The 17915-nt window shown below is 33.9% G+C and overlaps 1 long non-coding RNA gene across 1 annotated transcript in view; it reads right to left on the bottom strand.

Moving 5' to 3' along the window:
* LOC105475025 (uncharacterized) overlaps positions 1-17915 on the bottom strand; it is a 151486-nt gene that overhangs the window by 126838 nt on the left and 6733 nt on the right. The window contains exon 2 of the long non-coding RNA XR_983079.2: positions 13780-13819. This is a non-coding gene — a long non-coding RNA (uncharacterized lncRNA). The remainder of the gene's footprint in view (positions 1-13779; positions 13820-17915) is intronic.

The following is a 17915-nucleotide window of genomic DNA, read 5'->3' as shown; positions in this document are numbered from 1 at the left end:
TGACTTACTCTCTTCCTATTTGAATACATTTTAATTCTTTCTCTTGACTGATTGCCCTGGCCAGAAGTTCCAATACTGTGTGTTGAATAGGAGTGGTGAGAGAGGACATCTGTGTCTTGTGCCAGTTTTCAAAGGGAATGCTTCTAGTTTTTGCCCATTCAGAATGATATTAGCTGTGGGTTTGTCATAAATATCTCTTATTATTTTGTGATACATTCCATCAATACCAAGTTTATTGAGATTTTTAGCATAAAGGGGTGTTGAATTTTATTGAAGGCCTTCACTGCATCTATTGAGATAATTGTATGGTTTTTGTCATTGGTTCTGTTTATGTGATAGATTATGTTTATTGATTTGCATATGTTGAAGCAGCCTTGCATCCCAGGGATGAAGCTGACTTGATCCTGATGGATAAGCTTTTTGATATGCTGCTGGATTTGGTTTGCTAGTATTTTATTCAGGAATTTCACATCAATGTTCACCAGCGATACTGGCCTGAAATTTTCTTTTCATGTGTGTGTCTCTTCCAGGTTTTGGTGTCAGGATGATGTTGGCATCATAAAATGAGTTAGGGAGGAGTCCCTCTTTTTCTATTGTTTGGAATAGTTTCAGAAGGAATGGTACCAGCTTCTCCTTGTACATCTGGTAGAATTAAGCTGTGAATCCATCTGGTCCTGGGCTTTTTGTTCGGTAGGCTGTTAATTAATTCCTCAATTTCAGAACTTGTTATTGGTCTATTCAGGGATTCAGCTTCTTCCTGATTTAGTCTTGGGAGGATATATGTGTCCAGGAATTTATCCATTTCTTCTACATTTCCTAGTTTATTTGTGTAGAGGTGTTTATAGTATTCACTGATGGTAGTTTGTACTTCTGTGGATCAGTGGTGATATCCCCTTTATCATTTTTTATTGTGTCTACCTGATTCTTCTCACTTTTCTTCTTTATTACTCTGGCTAGTGGTCTATCTATTCTGCTAATCTTTTTTTTTTTTTTTTTTTTTAAAAAGCTCCTGGTTTCATTGATTTTTGAAGGGTTTTTTTTTTTTTTTTATGTCTCTATCTCTTTTAATTATACTCTGATCCTAGTTATTTCTTGTCTTCTGCTAGCTTTTAAATTTGTTTGCTCTTACTTCTCTAGTTCTTTAATCATGACATTAGGGTGTCGATTTTAGATCTTTCTCACTTTCTCCTGTGGGCATTTAGTGCTATAAATTTCCCTCTAAACACTGCTTTAGCTGTGTCCTAGAGATTCTGTTATGTTGTGTCTTTGTTCTCATTGGTTTCAAAAAACTTATTTATTTATGCCTTAATTTCATTATTTACCCAATAGTCATTCAAGAGCAGGCTGTTCAGTTTCCATGTAGTTGTGCAGTCTTGAGTGTGTTTCTTAATCTTGAGTTCTAATTTGAATGCACTGTGGTCTGAAAGGCTGTTTGTTATTATTTCCATTCCTTTGCATTTGCTGAGGAGTGTTTTACTTCCAATTATGTGGTCAATTTTAGAGTATGTGCTATGTGGTGCTGAGAAGAATGTATATTCTGTTGATTTGGGGTGGAGAGTTCTGTAGATGTCTACTAGGTCTGCTTGGTCCAGAGCTGAGTTCAAGTCCTGAATATCATTGTTAATTTGCTGTCTCATTGATCAGTCTAATATAGACAGTGGGGTGTTAAAGTCTCCCACTATTATTGTGTGGGAGTCTAAGTGTCTTTATAGATCTCTAAGAACTTGCTTTATGAATCTGGTTGCCCCTGTATTGGTATGTATATATTTAAGATAATTTGCTTTTCTTATTGCATTGATCCCTTTATCATTATGTAATGCCCTTCTTTGTATTTTTTGATCTTGGTTGGTTTAAAGTTTGTTTTATCAGAGACTAGGATTGCAACCCCAGCTTTTCTTTGCTTTCTGTTTGCTTGGAAAATATTCATTCATCCCTTTATTTTGAACCTATGTGTGTCTTTGCACATGAGATGGGTCTCCTGAATACAGCGCACTGACGGGTCTTGATTCTTTTCCCTATTTGTCAGTCTGTTTTTTAATTAGGACACTGAGCCTGTTTATATTTAAGGGTAATGAAGGGAGGCTAAATAAGATAGAGATGTAAGCCTCTCGTGTAAAAGTTTGTCTAGAGACAAGAAAGGAAGAAGTCATATGACAGCTCCATGTTAATCAGGGACTTAGGTTCACTAGAGTCATTTTAAATTATATTCCTTAATGCTTTACTTGCATACTCAAGACTCTCATAATCTAAAGAGGCTGCAGGTGCTTCAGCTAGCATGTCCACACTCTAGGCAAGAAGGGGAGGGATGATGGAAACAGAATAATTATGAAAATGTTTTCTTCTCAATTTAGCCAGCCCTCTTTAAGAAAATCTTCTCAATCTTCACCCAACAATTTAGACTTATGGCATATTAGGCAACTATAGTTGCTAAAGAAGCTAGGGAACTTTTTTGAAAAAAAAAAATACGTTATTGGGGTATGTTGCCACCAGAGTTAAAAATCAAAAATTTTGTTATTAAGGATAAAGAGAACAATGAATAATGGCTAGGCAATGAAAGTCTTTTTTATAGACATATTATTTTATGTATACTTAAAATAATTTTTAACATTTGAAAATAGTTAATATTTTAGTGTAATTTAGGTAATTTTTGTTGATTTTGGGTCAAAATTACATGAATGTATTCATGCACTGTCTCAGACAGTGGTCAGCAAAATTTCCTTTTTGAGGTTGCTGGTAGATAATTGACAAAATGTTTTTATTGTACAGTGGGAAGAACTCTTGATTTGAAATCAAGAGAATATATATAGTTTAGTTGTTTGATTTGGAATCTGTATTACAACCTCAGTCAGTTTCCCAGACTCCAGAAAATAAGATAATTATTCATCCTTTAGGATTATTTTTGATGTAAATAAAAACATATAAAGAATAACACATTTAATCCTAAGTGAGAAATCTTAATAGATATGATATGATCATATTAGACATATTGTAATATATTTGAAAATGGGCAACTTGGTTTTGAAATTCCTAACAAACAACACATATAGTAAGATGTCTTTGAATAGTCACCTGATTCTCCCTTAATTAATTGAAATCTATATGCCTTAAACAGGAAGTTGACTAACATAGTTTGACTAAAATAGTGTAAATTTAAGTGCTAATATCATAATAAAAACTTAAGAATGTCATAGCTCTGTATTGTGAACAGACAACCTAGCCTCTTTCTGAATTCCCTTCTACAGAAGAGGAAGAAAGAATAATAATAACAGTAATAATAATAATAATAAGAAGAAGAATAAGAAGAAGAAGGCGGCAAGAAGGAATAATAATTGGCAAACTTTATTACATGCTTACTATGTGTAAGGCAGTATTCTGTGCACTTTATATGTTTCAATACATTTTTTTTTAATTAATTTAAGTTCAGGGGTACATGGCCAGGATTGTTGTACAGGTAAACTCATGTCATGGGGTTTGCTGTAAAGACTCTTTTGTTACCCAGATAGTAAGCCTAGTACTCATTAGTTATTTTTCCTGATCTCCCTCCTTCCACCCTGTGCTGTTCTGTAGACCCCAGTGTCTGTTGTTCCCCTCGCTGTGTCCATGTGTTCTCATCATTTAGCTCCCACTTATAAATAAGAACATGTGATGGCAGCTGTTCCACCTGGCTGCATATAGTCAGCCATCTTGCCCTGACATCCCCATTTACTTTCATAAATCTTTTGAGAAGCAAAAGGTACTGAAAGCTCCCAGTTGGCCCATAAATAAAAACGACCTATTGACTGTCTTCCTAAGGCAACCTGTGGCAGTAGAAAATAAACTGGTTTCCAGTGGCTATTTTTGTTACTGCTAAAATGGAGTTCCTCCCAGAGAAGAGAATGAAGAACTTTGTTTCTTGTTTCTGTGGAGACCCAGGGGGCTTCTAGAAAATTCTATTCTTTTTCTCTGTTGCTAGCTTTTTATAAATTCTAACAGGAATAGTAAAATGTTCATTATTTTCCCCTTATTTTTCTTTCTTTTACTTCTTTCATGGGTATTCTAAGGACAGGATTCAATATTAAATATGGCTTTTGTTTTATATGTAGATTGAGTTCTCTGTGTCAAGGCCCATTTATCTAGAGGAAAAATGGGATTCTATTTTTGGAATTAAATTGTTGGCCCTTAATCAGTCTAGCACGTTTCTATACTTCAGCACTGTTGACATTTTGGACTGGATGATTCTTTGTCTTGGAAACTGTTCTGTGTTGCAGGATATTTAGCAGCATTTATCAAGAGCGTCTGCTCACCAGATGCCAGCAGCATCTCCTCTGATATGACAACCAAAAATATACCTAAAGTACAAAATCACCCCAGTTGAGAACCACTAGACTCTAGTAGTTTAGTTCAAATATAAAATGAAGCTTGATGGTGGGATCAATTTGATGACAATGAGAAAAAAAAAAAATTAATTTGGTTATTCTAGAAAGATTTTCCTTCAAAAAGCAATGATAACCAAATAGAACTGTTTTTTTCTTTCTAAACTGTGTAAGAAGTGTATTAGATCATTTTCACCCTGCTGATAAATAAATACCCGAAACTGGGAATAAAAAGAGGTTTAACTGGACTTATAGTACCACACGGCTTGGGAGGCCTTAGAATCATGGCTGGTCACTGGTCCCTTTTAGTCACGGCAGGAGCAGCTGGGACACAGGGCACCAAGTCCCTAGGCTGCACACAGCACAGGGAGCCTGGGATCAGCCCACAAAACCACTTTTTACTCCAGAGCCTCCAGGTTTGTGATGGGAAGGGCTGATGTGAATGTCTCTGACATGGCCTGCAGACATTTTCCCCATTGTCTTTGGGATTAACATTCAGCTCCTTGCTACTTATGCAAATTTCTGGAGCTGGCTTGAATTTCTCCCCAGAAAATGGGTTTTTCTCTTCTGTCGAATAGTCAGCCTGCAAATTTTCCAAACTTTTATTCTCTGTGTCCCTTATAACACTGAATGCCTTTAACAGTACCCAAATTACCTCTTGAATGCTTTGCTGCTTAGAAATTTCTTTCACCAGAAACCCTAAATCATCTTTCTCAAGTTCAAAGTTCCACAAATCACTAGGGCAGAGGCGAAATGCTGCCACTTTTTTTGCTAAAATGTAACAAGAGTCACCTTTGCTCCAGTTCCCAACAAACTCCTTATCTCCATCTGAGACCACCTCAGCCTGAACCTTATTGTTCATATTGCTATTAGTATTTTGAGCTAAGCCATACAAGAAGTCTCTAGTAAGTTCTAAACTTTCCCATAGTTGAGCCCTGTCTTCTTATGAGCCCTCCAAACCGTTCCAACCTCTGCCTGTTACCGAGTTCCAAAGTCACTTCCACATTTTTGGGTATCTTTTCAGCAATGTCCCACTCTACTAGTACCAATTTACTGTATTAGTCTGTTTTCATGATGCTGATATAAACCTACCCAAGACTGGGAAGAAAAAGAGGTTTAATTGGACTTACAGTTCCACATTGCTGGGGAGGCCTCAGAATCATGGTGGGAGGTGAAAGGCACTTTTACATGGCATCAGCAAGAGAAAAAAAAAAATGAGGAGGAAGCAAAAGTGGAAACCCGTGATACACCCATCAGATCTTGTGAGACTTATTCACTACTCAAAGAATAGCACAGGAAAGACCAGACCCCATGATTCAATCACCTTCGCTTGGGTCCCCCTGACAACACATGGGAATTCTGGGAGATATAATTCAAGTTGAGGTTTGGGTGGGGACACAGCCAAACCATATCAGCAGGGGTTCTATGTACCTTATTTAAGCATTAGCTAAATATACAGCTTATTCTATGTATTTCTTATAGATATCTGTAAGATTGTTAAATAGGAAATTTACATTATGTTTGCTATGTATAGGTCTAATAGTCACATAAAACAAATGTAATAGATTTACTTCTGCTCCATAGCATGGCATATAGCAGGATAATAAAATATACCAAGACCGGAAATGAATGAAACAGCAGAGCAAACTGAAGAGTCATTCTAAATCCAGACAGTCCTCAGAAGTTAGGGGTTCACAGAACATTGATTCAAAATCAGAGTGAACTAAAAGCCACACAGCAAGATGGAGTAATAGATTGAAGTCAGGCAAGCTGACAGGTTTTAGAGAAACAGTACATCTAGAGATAGTACACCTCAAGTTAGAGAGGAGCCCTACCTCACAAATGCAGTGTTTTAGAGCCAGACTCAGTGATTGATATCCCAGGGCAGACTACTGTATAGCATTATCCATTTAGGGGATGTTGAAAATTACAAAGAACAGTTTTAAAAAAATGAGGAAATATTTAAATGTATACTTAAATACAAAAGAAGAAAATGGTGACTATGTAATTCATATTTAGAGAAGATCAGAATATTACAGTACTATATAAAAATGCACAAAGTGAGGGGCAGATAAACTAAATTAAATGACTGTGCACTTATAGCTACTAAGAATAATATAAGTGAAATTTCCTGACTTCTCTAATGTGTGTGTGGTTTTTTTCTGTTGCTCAGGGTTTGTTTTAGATAAATAAAACATTTCTGATTTTAGCACTGCTTAAGAAACACAGGTTCATGCAGCATATTTTAAAAAGTGATCAGCTATATTTCTATGGCTCTGGATAAGGTAATACATTTTATCAATGAATGAAACTGACAGCAAGATTAGTGTACAGAAGAGTTTTTAAAAACACAGTTTTCCTCCTCACCATATTTTATTTTATTTTATTTTTTTCTTTTGCTTATCTGGGAAATTACTCCAATTGTGAAAGTCATTTCCTTGGTACATATAATATTATTTGCACATTATCTCTTTACCATATCTTCAAGCATACTAAAGGATAACATGTCTCTTTTGTGCTTTCCATGTTTTCATAAACATTCTACATATTATATATAGTATAATATAATATAAACAACAAACATATTATATTATGCTATATTGCTGAGCAGAGATAGGACTTCACCAATGTGGGCTGGCATTATCCAATCCCTAGAGCCCAAACAATGAACAAAAAGGGAGAAGGGCAATTATCTCTCACTCTTCTTGAGCTGGGACATTCATCTTCTACCCTCAGACACTGGAGTTCCTGGTTCTCAGGTCTTCAAATTCTGGGACTAATACCAGCAACTCCCTGTGTTCTTGGACCTTTGGGATGGGATAGGTCATAAAACCTCTTGGGCTACATAATAATGTAAACCAATTTTCATAGTAAATCTCATACACATACACACATATATGTGTGTGTGTATATATGTATATTATATATATATATATATAATGTTATTGGTTCTGTTTGGAGAATCCTGTCAGGGTTCTATACAACAGCAATGAACCATTTCTCGAACGGTTTGTGATGTGAGATGAAAAGTGGATTTTATATGACAACCAGTGACAATCAGCTCAATGGTTGCACTGAAAAGAAGCTCCAAAGCACTTCCCAAAGCCAGACTTGCACCAAAAACTGGTCGTGGTCATTGGTGGTCTCTTGCCGGTCTGATCTTTCTGAATCCCAGAAAAACCATTACATCTGAGAAGTATGCCCAGCAAATCGATGAGACACACCAAAAACTGCAACGCCTGCAGCCAGCATTGGTCAACAGAAAGGTCCCAATTCTTCTTCATGACAATGCCCAAACCCCAAGTCATACGACCAACACTTCAAAAGTTGAATGAATTGGGCTACAAAGTTTTTCTTCATCTGCCATATTCACCTGACCTCTCGTCAACCAACGAATGACTACTTCTTAAAGCACCTTCACAACTTTTTGCAGGAAAAATACTTCCACGAAAAGCAGGATGCAAAAAAAAAAAAAAAAAAAAAAAAAAAAATGCTTTTCAGGAGTGTATTGAATCCCAAAGCAGGGATTTTTACACTATAGGAATAAAGAAACATTTTTTGTTGGCAAAAACGTGTTGATTGTAATGGCTTCTATTTTGATTAATAAAGATGTGTTTGATCCTAGTTATAATGATTGAAAATTCACAGGCCAAAACCGCAATTACTTTTGCATCAACCTATTTGAAGAATAATAGCATTCTAAATGCTCCTTGAAGCACAAACTAAGAGTTAAGAGAGACCAGGCGATTCAAATTTAAGTATATTTGACATTAAAATCTTGTTCTTTTACTGTACCCAAGGTTTATGGCCAATATTCCAATTATTTATTCTCTTAATCATTTCCATTTGTCAAATAAAATAAATTTGGGACTGTGGTTTCTTCAAATTAATCAAAAAGGAAATTAAATTCTATCAATGATAAGTTCATATTATAAAGAATTTTAATCTTTATATATGAGCTGCATTGCAACTAATAAAAATTTTCACCAGGAAATTATATTCTTATTTGTGACAATTTTATGTTTTATAAACCACTCAGCGTGAAAGAGAATCATTCCTTTACTCAGTGTAAGCAATTTTGAACTTAATTCTAAAACTAGTGACTTAATTCTTGTCAGCATCCTTTTTCTGTGCTCCTTTCTCCCTTCATATCATGGAATTGCAATAAACTTTACTCTATTATAGATTCTCATAATTGGAAAAATGAATAGACTATGAATCATTACATTTTTTAATTTAAAAAATCTTAAGGTTAACTGATTTTACAAATCATCAGTATATTTTAGGCAATTGGTTAAAATTCAAAATTTTTTATTTGAAAACTAAGTTGTTCTATAATAAGTTACTACAAATTCTGGGGTGTAGATTGGACATACTTCTCTCTTTTCAGACTCCCAGAAAAATAATGCCGTTGCTGGTTTCCCCGCTTAGTGAATTTTTACAATATCAATAGGCAAAGAGTTTGGTCTATTGGGTTTCACCAAATCTGTTGATTAATGAACAAGATTCTATATTTTCCAAGGTATTGCAAATGTATTTTTCTACCATTGTGTTGTCAGTTATAATTAAATATAAAAGTGCCTTCAAATGAGAAAGATCAGTATGTTACAAAGTTTTGGCTGGTACTTGCTGCCTAGGTAAAATAAGGCAACACAATTTTCAATAATTGTTTCAAAAGCTCAGTTTGCTCTCTGCAAAAATTCTCACTGGACTCTTCTCTATGAGTGATAGTCTTTGAAAACTGTTGAGTAATGAATGAGAACTCATGATGAAAAGTTTCTCTCACAGTCATTCACTCTATACTCTGTCTGAATTCAGAACATTCCTATCATTCCTATGTTCTGTTCTCAAAGCAAAACTTTACCCCGAACAAATATGCATTTGACAGAAAAACACATAATCCTCCTATGGTTTTAATGTAACAACCTATCCTAAATGTATGCTTCAGTGTTTTGTCTGTTTGTTTTGCTTTTGTTTTTGTTTTCACTGAATGTGTTAACATTGAGAGCAAGGCACCACCACAGTACAATTTGGAGTCTATGGAGTGAAGAGAGTGTAAGCTTCTTCAGCACTGGAAAACAGGTGGAGAAATTGGAAAGTCTTATTGACACTTTGAGAGGGTGTAATTCTTCAGCTTATTGTAAGAGCAGCTTGGCAGTGTAACCAAAATTTTAAACCAGCATTCTATGGTACCCTATTTTACAGAAGTATTCTCACTCTACATTAAGATATTTGTACAGTGACCCTTGTAGTGGCAGCATTTGTAATTATAATAAAAGTACTACAAATAACCTGAGTGTCCATCAGAAGTGTCATGATTAAATAAATTATGTGAACTAGATGCTCTAGAATACTAAGAAGCCATTAAAAAGTCAAGAAAATCTCTCTGTACTGATACTGATTAATTAATAACATGTTCATCATTAATGAAATACAAATTGTGTTGTATTTTTTTAACAAACATATGTAGTGCATACTAAGCACTTTAGTTTAGATATTTGTCCCCACTAAATCTCATGTGGAAATTCAGTTCCCCTTGTGGGCAGTGTTGGAAGGTGGGGCCTAATAGGAGGTGTTTGGGTGAAGAGGCACATCCCTCATGACTGCCTTGGTGCCATTCTCCAGGGAGTAAGTGAATTCTCACTCTATTATTTCCTGTGACACCTGATTGTTTAAAAAAGCCTGGTACCTCCTCCTCTTTTTCTCTTGCTTTTCTCTCTCACCATGTGTTCTAGAAAAGCCAGCTGCCCTTCACCTCTGCCATGTGTGGGAGTGGAAGCTCCCTGAATCCCTCACCAGAAGCAGATGCAGCTTCTTGTAAAACCTGCAGCACCATAAGCTAAATAAACTTCTTTTATTTATAAATTACCCAGTCTCAGGTATTACCTTATTGCTCTCTATAGCAACACAAATAGACTAAGATACTAAACATCAGATACTCTTTTGAGTATGCTACAACTATCAATAGATATTTGTTTCATAACAGTGTTATGAAGTGAGACCCCCATTTTCCAAAAGAAGAAACTGAGTTACAGAGGTTAAGTCATTTGCCCAATACCACATTACTAAGAAGCAGGAAATAGATTGAAACCCAGGCAGTCCCTCTCCAGAATTTATCATTTTACCACATGTTAAATCTCAGAACAAAATGTTGAATGATTTCCTTTTTGTGAAAACATGACTATGTGTGGAATTATATGGATGCAATACATTTAAAAATGTAGCTTAGATACCAAACTGGAAATAAATTTTACCCCTAAAAAGGTCAAATGAATTGAGAAATTTAAAAAAATAAAAATAATAAAAAGAATTTTGTTTTTAATTTCTGCATTGTATTAATTTTTAAAACTACTCTTAATAACACATAGTACTTGCTGTGGTTATTAAATAATTATTTTTAGTGGTACAAACATTAATCCTTTCCAGGAATACAATTAACATGCATCAGGTCATTATTTCAAGTCCTGCAATATTTCCTTGGTTTGTAGAAGATCAAAGAACAGCAGGGCACTGAGATGTTAGACTTGGCCACATTGTTCTGACCGGGTCAGGAAAGGAAGACAGGGTATTATTTCTCTGGTTATAAAGATCTCTCACAGAAAATTGTTGAAATGAGAATGACAAAACATTTACTATTTATATTTTTCCAATTTCAGGATATTTCAAAACAGTACATAGACTTAAATCTCAAGTTTTCTTTGAGATTAAAAATCCCAATGACTTCAAATGTGCCTGAAATAAATAACTTGCTACTGTTAGTGTTTTTTATTCTTACAGACAGATATGACGTGACTTTCAATTAATTAAAAATAAATCTCTCCAGAACTTTACATTAAAGTGACTTCCTGACAAAGGTGGCTACCATTAGTCAGAAATCCAACTTCATTGTCTTCATAAATATAAGGCTGAATAAGGCCTTTTCACGTACTAGATTCCACCCCAATTGTTTTATTTATAAATTAAAATGTCATTAACTCTTAATAGATGATTTGTAGTTGAACATGAAAATAATGGTTACTTACAAACTATTTGTTCACTTAAGTTTATAAGTTGCTATTCTTTGAATGAGTACTACAAATGTAGCAAATAAAAATATTGATGTCCAGTTAAATTTCTAGTGCACGTAAACAGATTTTTGTTAACATATATATCCCCATGCAATATTTGAGCAAAGTTCTAATAAAAGTATTTGTTTATCTAAACTTCAAATTTAACTGAGTGTTCTATATTTGTTTGGGGTTTTATAAAATTTAAAGTTTTATATAAATATCTTGAAAATTTCCATGTTCCATCTTTTTATTTCTTGTTGTAGAGTGTATTCTTCTGTGCAGATTCAAATGTAATAATATTCAAATCTATATATGTGTATGTATGTTATCTATTATATATACAAAGAGGGGCAATGGATTGAGGAATTAAATATATATATATATGGGGTGTGTGTGTGTGTGTATATATGTAGATATACAGAGCTATGAAATTTGTCATTCTATCTGGAATCGAGGAAAGCAGCAATATCACATTACCCAAGACATGCACTGAGAAGTTAGACCATGTTCTCCTATATTGTAGTTGACAATTAGACTCGATTTATATTTATATGTAGAGATCAACTGTATCAGATGTTCCGGATTGCTTTTACTCTCTATTCATATTTCAGTTAATTAAAAAGCTATGCCAAATCGAATAACTTAGAATAATTTCCAGTCTAGAAAAATGTTCAAATACACATTGATTTTCAAGCAAATATCTGAAATATCATGAACTCTCTAAGTATGGTTTTATCCAGATGATCCCAGATGACATTCTATACAAGATTTTAGAGTCTTCCAAGTGCTAAGCATTTTGGCTTATCTAAGTAAAATGTGTGCTACTTTTATTTTTAACAAAAACTTCAAGGCTTAAATTAGCAAACCAAAATTCTAAATGACATAGAAATAAAATTTACAATGTGATCACCGATACTTTCATATACTTTGTAGTTTTGCATCAAAGTTTTGATAACAATAATAATTAAAAATAAAATAAAATATTGAGTGATTCACAGGCTTTTACAATGTATTACTTAGTTAATATTAAAGAAAATAGAAAGTTGATTAATTAGTGTTCTTTACTGAGCTCCATGGGAACTTATTCTTAGATCCCCACTTCCTCACTCATATTCCTTTGGATGAGTGGACTGTCGCCCCAATCATCTACATACAGAAAATACTAAAATGAGTTTTTATATATGAGGATATTATAATGATTTTACTGTCAAAAGTAGCAGACAACTAGCTATCCTGTATGAGGTTATAACTTCAACTAGTCTGTTCCAAACTTCTCCTTATACTTTTTCAGTAGACAAATTTTCAACTTTGTTTTGGTATATAGCTAACAGATTTATACAGAAAACTAAGTCAATTCATATGTTCAGTTTTATAAGCAAATATAGGAAATAACATATTCTGAAGCTAAACATTACATCAGCACTTTCCTGAGGCATTACTATGCCTGAGATTAACATTGGTTATGCACAATAAAAAACCTAAGTTCTCCACAAAATTAATTGAACATAAACTACAGGCCTAAATATAAAATGCAGAACTCTAAAACTCTTGGAAGACAATAGGAGAAAATCCTGGTGACCTAGAGTTTGGTGATAATAGTTTAGACATAACACCAAAGGCATGATCCATGAAAGAAAAAACTGATTAAGTTGGATTTTATTAAAATAAAAAATTACTGCTGTACAAATATATCTTCAAGAGAATAAAAATATAAGCCACAGACTTGGGGGAAATATTTTTTGAAAGCATATCTTATAAAGGTCCTTTATATAAAATATGCAAAAAATTCTGAAAGCTCAATAATAAGAAAACATCCATGGGCCAAAGACTTTAACAGGCACCTCACCAAAAAAGATATACACATAACAAATAAGAATATCAAAATTGCCCATTATATGTCATCAGAGAAATAAAAATTAAAACAACCATTAGACATGACTACTCATCTTTGGGAATGGCCAAAATTCAAAACACCAACACTACCAAAAGCTGACAAAGACATCCAGAAACTCTCATTCATTACTGGTTAGGGTTGAAAATTGTATGGCCACTTGGGAGGACAGTTTGGCAGTTTCTCACCAAACTAACAACAGTATTATCAAGTAATCTCACGATGGTATTCATTGGTATTTACCCAAAGTTGTTGAAAACTAATGTCAACAAACTGCGCACAGATGATTTTATTCATAATCACCAAAACTCTCAGAAATACCCAAGATGTCCTTAAGTAGGGGCATTGATAAATAAACTCTATATGTATGAGCAATAGGATATTGTTCAGTACTAAAAAGAAATGAGCTATCAAGCCATGAAAACACATGGCGGATACTTAAATTTGTATTACCAAGTGAAAAGCCAGTCTGAAAAGGCATACGCACTGTGTTGTTCCAACCATATGGCACCTTGGAAAAGGCAAAACTGTGGAGAGAGGAAAAAAAATCAGTGTTTTCCAGTGCTAGAAGAGAGGGATAAATGAATAGATGGAACACAGGAAATGTTTAGGGCAGTGAAACTACTATGTATGAAACTATAATGGCAGATTCATTTGTAAAATCTACAGGATATATAACACCAAGAATGAGCCCTAATGTAAACTTTGGACTTTGGGTGATAATAATGTGTTAATGTAGGTTCATCAATTGTAACAAATGTATACCTCTGGTGGGGATGTTGATGATAGGGGAGGCTATGTATGTGTGGAGGCAGAAATCATTTCACCTTCTGCTCAATATTGTCTAAAAAGCAAAAATGAAGGCTGTTATAAAAAATCTTCCAGGCTAGAACTTACATGTCTGCTTTCTAAAGAGCAGAACTCTGGGGCTTTTAATGAGAGGTCTATATCTCTAGAACAACCTCAATTTTATCCCTTCCTTCCTTCTCTCCCTCCCTCCCTCCCTTCTTTCCTTCCTTCCTTCCTTCCTTCCTTCCTTCCTTCCTTCCTTCCTTCCTTCCTTCCTTCCTTCCTTCCTTCCTTCCGTTTTTCCTTGAAGAAAAAGTTATGTCTGATTATTGGTGCTGTCTCTCTGGCCACCTCAATTTGTATGTGGGTATGATATTCTATCCAAGCATTTTTCTTTCAGGGGCTTTATTTTTATTATTGTTTTGGGATGTCAGTCCTAATCAGATCTCACTTAAATGGCATCAGACATTATCCACTCTCCAAATAGTTGCCAGGCAATAAAACTTTGAATATCCTCTTCATCTGTACCTATCAGAAAGAAAGAAAAGATTGGTAATATCTCAGGATATTACCTAAATATCATGTGGCCCATTCATTCTTCTAGGTTCTCAATAAGTCTTTAGGTTAATCTAGATCATCGTATGTACCTGTCCTCTCATATATGATTTTGGGTGCTCTTGCTGAGCCACCCTTTAGTATTTTTTCAGCATTCTATAATGAGGATTTTTTTTTAACTAAATTGGACGATAGTCTTAAAACAATAAACAATTTATTATATTTGTCAACTTTGGGGTATTCCTACTGGACACAGCTACATGATAAATATTTGCATGAGAATCATAAAATTATTTTCACATTTATGAAAAATAGAAAACATAACCAAGGCTTTGCCTAACCTCACTGTAAAATGAAAATAAAGCTACCTCCGTGGCATGTATTTGCATTCTTTGAAATCTCTTATAAACAACACGATAATGTATTAAAATGAAGTGATATAATATGCCAAATTGTTATCATAGAAAAAATTAAATCTGTTTCCAATTAAACATAAGTACCCCCAGAATCCTCTTCAAATAATCTGTGTCTGTCTTAATGATGAAATACAGATGTTAACTTTTCTGTAGAAGACAAGATTGAAAATTAATTCACTACTTCTAATTCTGTTTTCTTCTTTCCTGATTATATTTTAAAATCTATATAGTTACTCAAATTGTCTTTGCAATTTGCATCATTCAAATTGTCTCTTTTGTCTTTTGCATTCTACTTTTGAGTATATAAGTGAATTAAGAGCCATAGCCAAAATGCCAAGAGAACTATTGCTTACAGAAAAAACAAGAGTAATAACTGTGGAGAGCTGTTGAGAAAATTAGTTAAAGAATACACATAGATTCAAAATATCTTGTTGCTTTGTCTGTAATGTGAATTTTTAATGCATTTTATTTGGCTAAATGAATGTTTCAGCAAAGCTTAAAATCTCAATAACTGTAAGGAAAAAATAGCTGATATTACTAATTTATATTTTAGTTATTTAATTTATACGTCGGGATAATTTAACATTTCTGACACTGCTACCCATGTCTGGATTAGAGATAATAACTACTAGCCCTTAAACACATTTTACATCTCTCTACTTCTTTTATCTTTCTCTTCACCTACTAGGCTTTTACTGTGTCTCTTCTCTTTCTTTCTTCTTTATATTCACCTAAAACCTACTGTCTAAATTCCAATTTATAAACATCCTTGGGTTTGTCTTACCACTAAAAAAAGAATTGATTTTTTTCTTAAATTTTTCAAAAATTACAATTATTTTTTTAAATTAACATGTTTATCTGAAATTACTTGTAGATTCATATCACCGTTGTGAATTTTTTTCCATATTATATAATTTTAAAATATATTTTTGCTTTCTAAATATTTTTCATTAAATAGAAAACTATTTTAAATACCTGAGCGCTGTTTCACAGTCATTGCTTATTTTAATATTGTTCCAACTGCCTGCTGAATACTCCAAACTCACTTCTTCTGCAGCACATTTGCTTCCCTTCTGTAATTTTCTTGATCTAATTTTTCTATCAGCTTTCACAGAGGAGACTTCTAATCTCAATATGCATTTTAACTAAATTTAATGCAAAAAATCAAAATATCTGCAAACACATAAAAGTCTAAATTTGGAAAAGTGGACATTTGGACTCATTCATGGAGGGTCCTTTGTGATTGGAAATGCGAAAGGAAGGAATCTGTTACCTTAACAGGTCCTAGGATCTAACGGGTAGTCATATCTCTTCAGGAAGTTCAAACAAATTAAGGTAAATCACAGCAAACATAGAGACCATTTGACTATTGTCCATATATTGTGCTACAGAGCAGGAACATGATATAACAGGAATTAGAGGTGTATAACCATCTACTTGACATTTTAGTAATCATTAATCAAATGTCTTTTTTGAAAATAAAAAAGGTTGCAAACTGCAAAATGGCACAGTCTGTGACAATTTTTTCAGAGCAAGAAATGATATTCCATTAAAATATGCTTATTAAAGCACTTGTGTGAAAATTCTTGAATCTCTAATCACCATAGCTCACATATGCTATTTTAAAAATCTAGTAAATACCTGAGAAAATGTAAACAAAAATAAAGGAATGGAGGAGAAGGAGGTGGGGCAAGGTTGCCAAATAGAAGCCTCTACCAATTGTCCTGCCCACAGGAACACCAAATTGTGAAACTATCCATACCAAAAATCACCTTCATAAGAACCAAAAATCAGGTGGGTGATCACAGTACTTGGTTTTAAGTTCATATAAGTGAAAAAGGTACAGAAGAGGGTTAGAAAGACAGTCTTGAACTGCTAACCCCACTCTTTACCCAAACCCCTAGAGCACCCACATGGCATGAGAGAGAATCTGTTTCCTTGGGGAAGGGAGAAAGCAGTGACGGTGGGACTTTTCACTGGAACTCAGTGCTGCCAATATTGGACAGAACTCAATTCATGCTAACAGACAGAGCATTTATATATACATATATACATATATATGTCATTGGGGTTATAAGGATTATTTATATATGTATACATATATATACACATACATATATATATATATATATATATATGTCATTAGGGGTTGTAAGAATTATTTAGGAAATAGCCTCCATATGGTAATCTGATGCTCTGTAGAATTTAATGAACACCATTATCTTACTGAGGACTTATTCTACAGGCAGCTATTGTCATTTCATTACTTACTATTGCACAGAATTTGCATTTGGACTTATACTAACTCTTCCTGGACCCTTCAGAAAACAGTTGTTCTTGAAACCACTCTTGTGTGGTTCCAGGTTGTGGCTCTTGGATGGTACTTGCACATACTAATGGTATAATTTTTTAACATATTCAGATATAAACCAAGGGATAGAGGGACAAAGGGTAATTTTAATAGAAGTTAAAGCTGCAGTTTGATTCTTAATCTATTTTGCTCACTAACAGTCTGAAAGGTGCATTTACAGTAAGAGCATAAAAAAGACAGTTGTGTCTTAGCTGGAAACAACAAGCCTTTCAGGACTCATCATCAGGAATCTCCTGTTCTCATGGGAAACTGCCATTGGAATTAGTGCCAATCTTTAATTAGGTAAATCGCCCTAGTTTTAAGTTTAAACAGCCAAGCTAGGCAAATGTAATATGCATACTATTAAAATTAAATTATCAATTAAATGACTGACTTTATTTTATAATTAATATTAAAATATGATATTTTAATATAACGAGAGAAAGCTGCTTTCTACTGATCTTGAAAAGTGCAGGAAAATCATATAACATTATCAATTTCCCTTATGCCAAT

The sequence above is a fragment of the Macaca nemestrina genome, chromosome 6 (assembly GCF_043159975.1).
Source record: "Macaca nemestrina isolate mMacNem1 chromosome 6, mMacNem.hap1, whole genome shotgun sequence".
Taxonomy (NCBI): Eukaryota; Metazoa; Chordata; class Mammalia; order Primates; family Cercopithecidae; genus Macaca; species Macaca nemestrina.
This window is presented reverse-complemented; position numbering and strand designations above follow the sequence as displayed.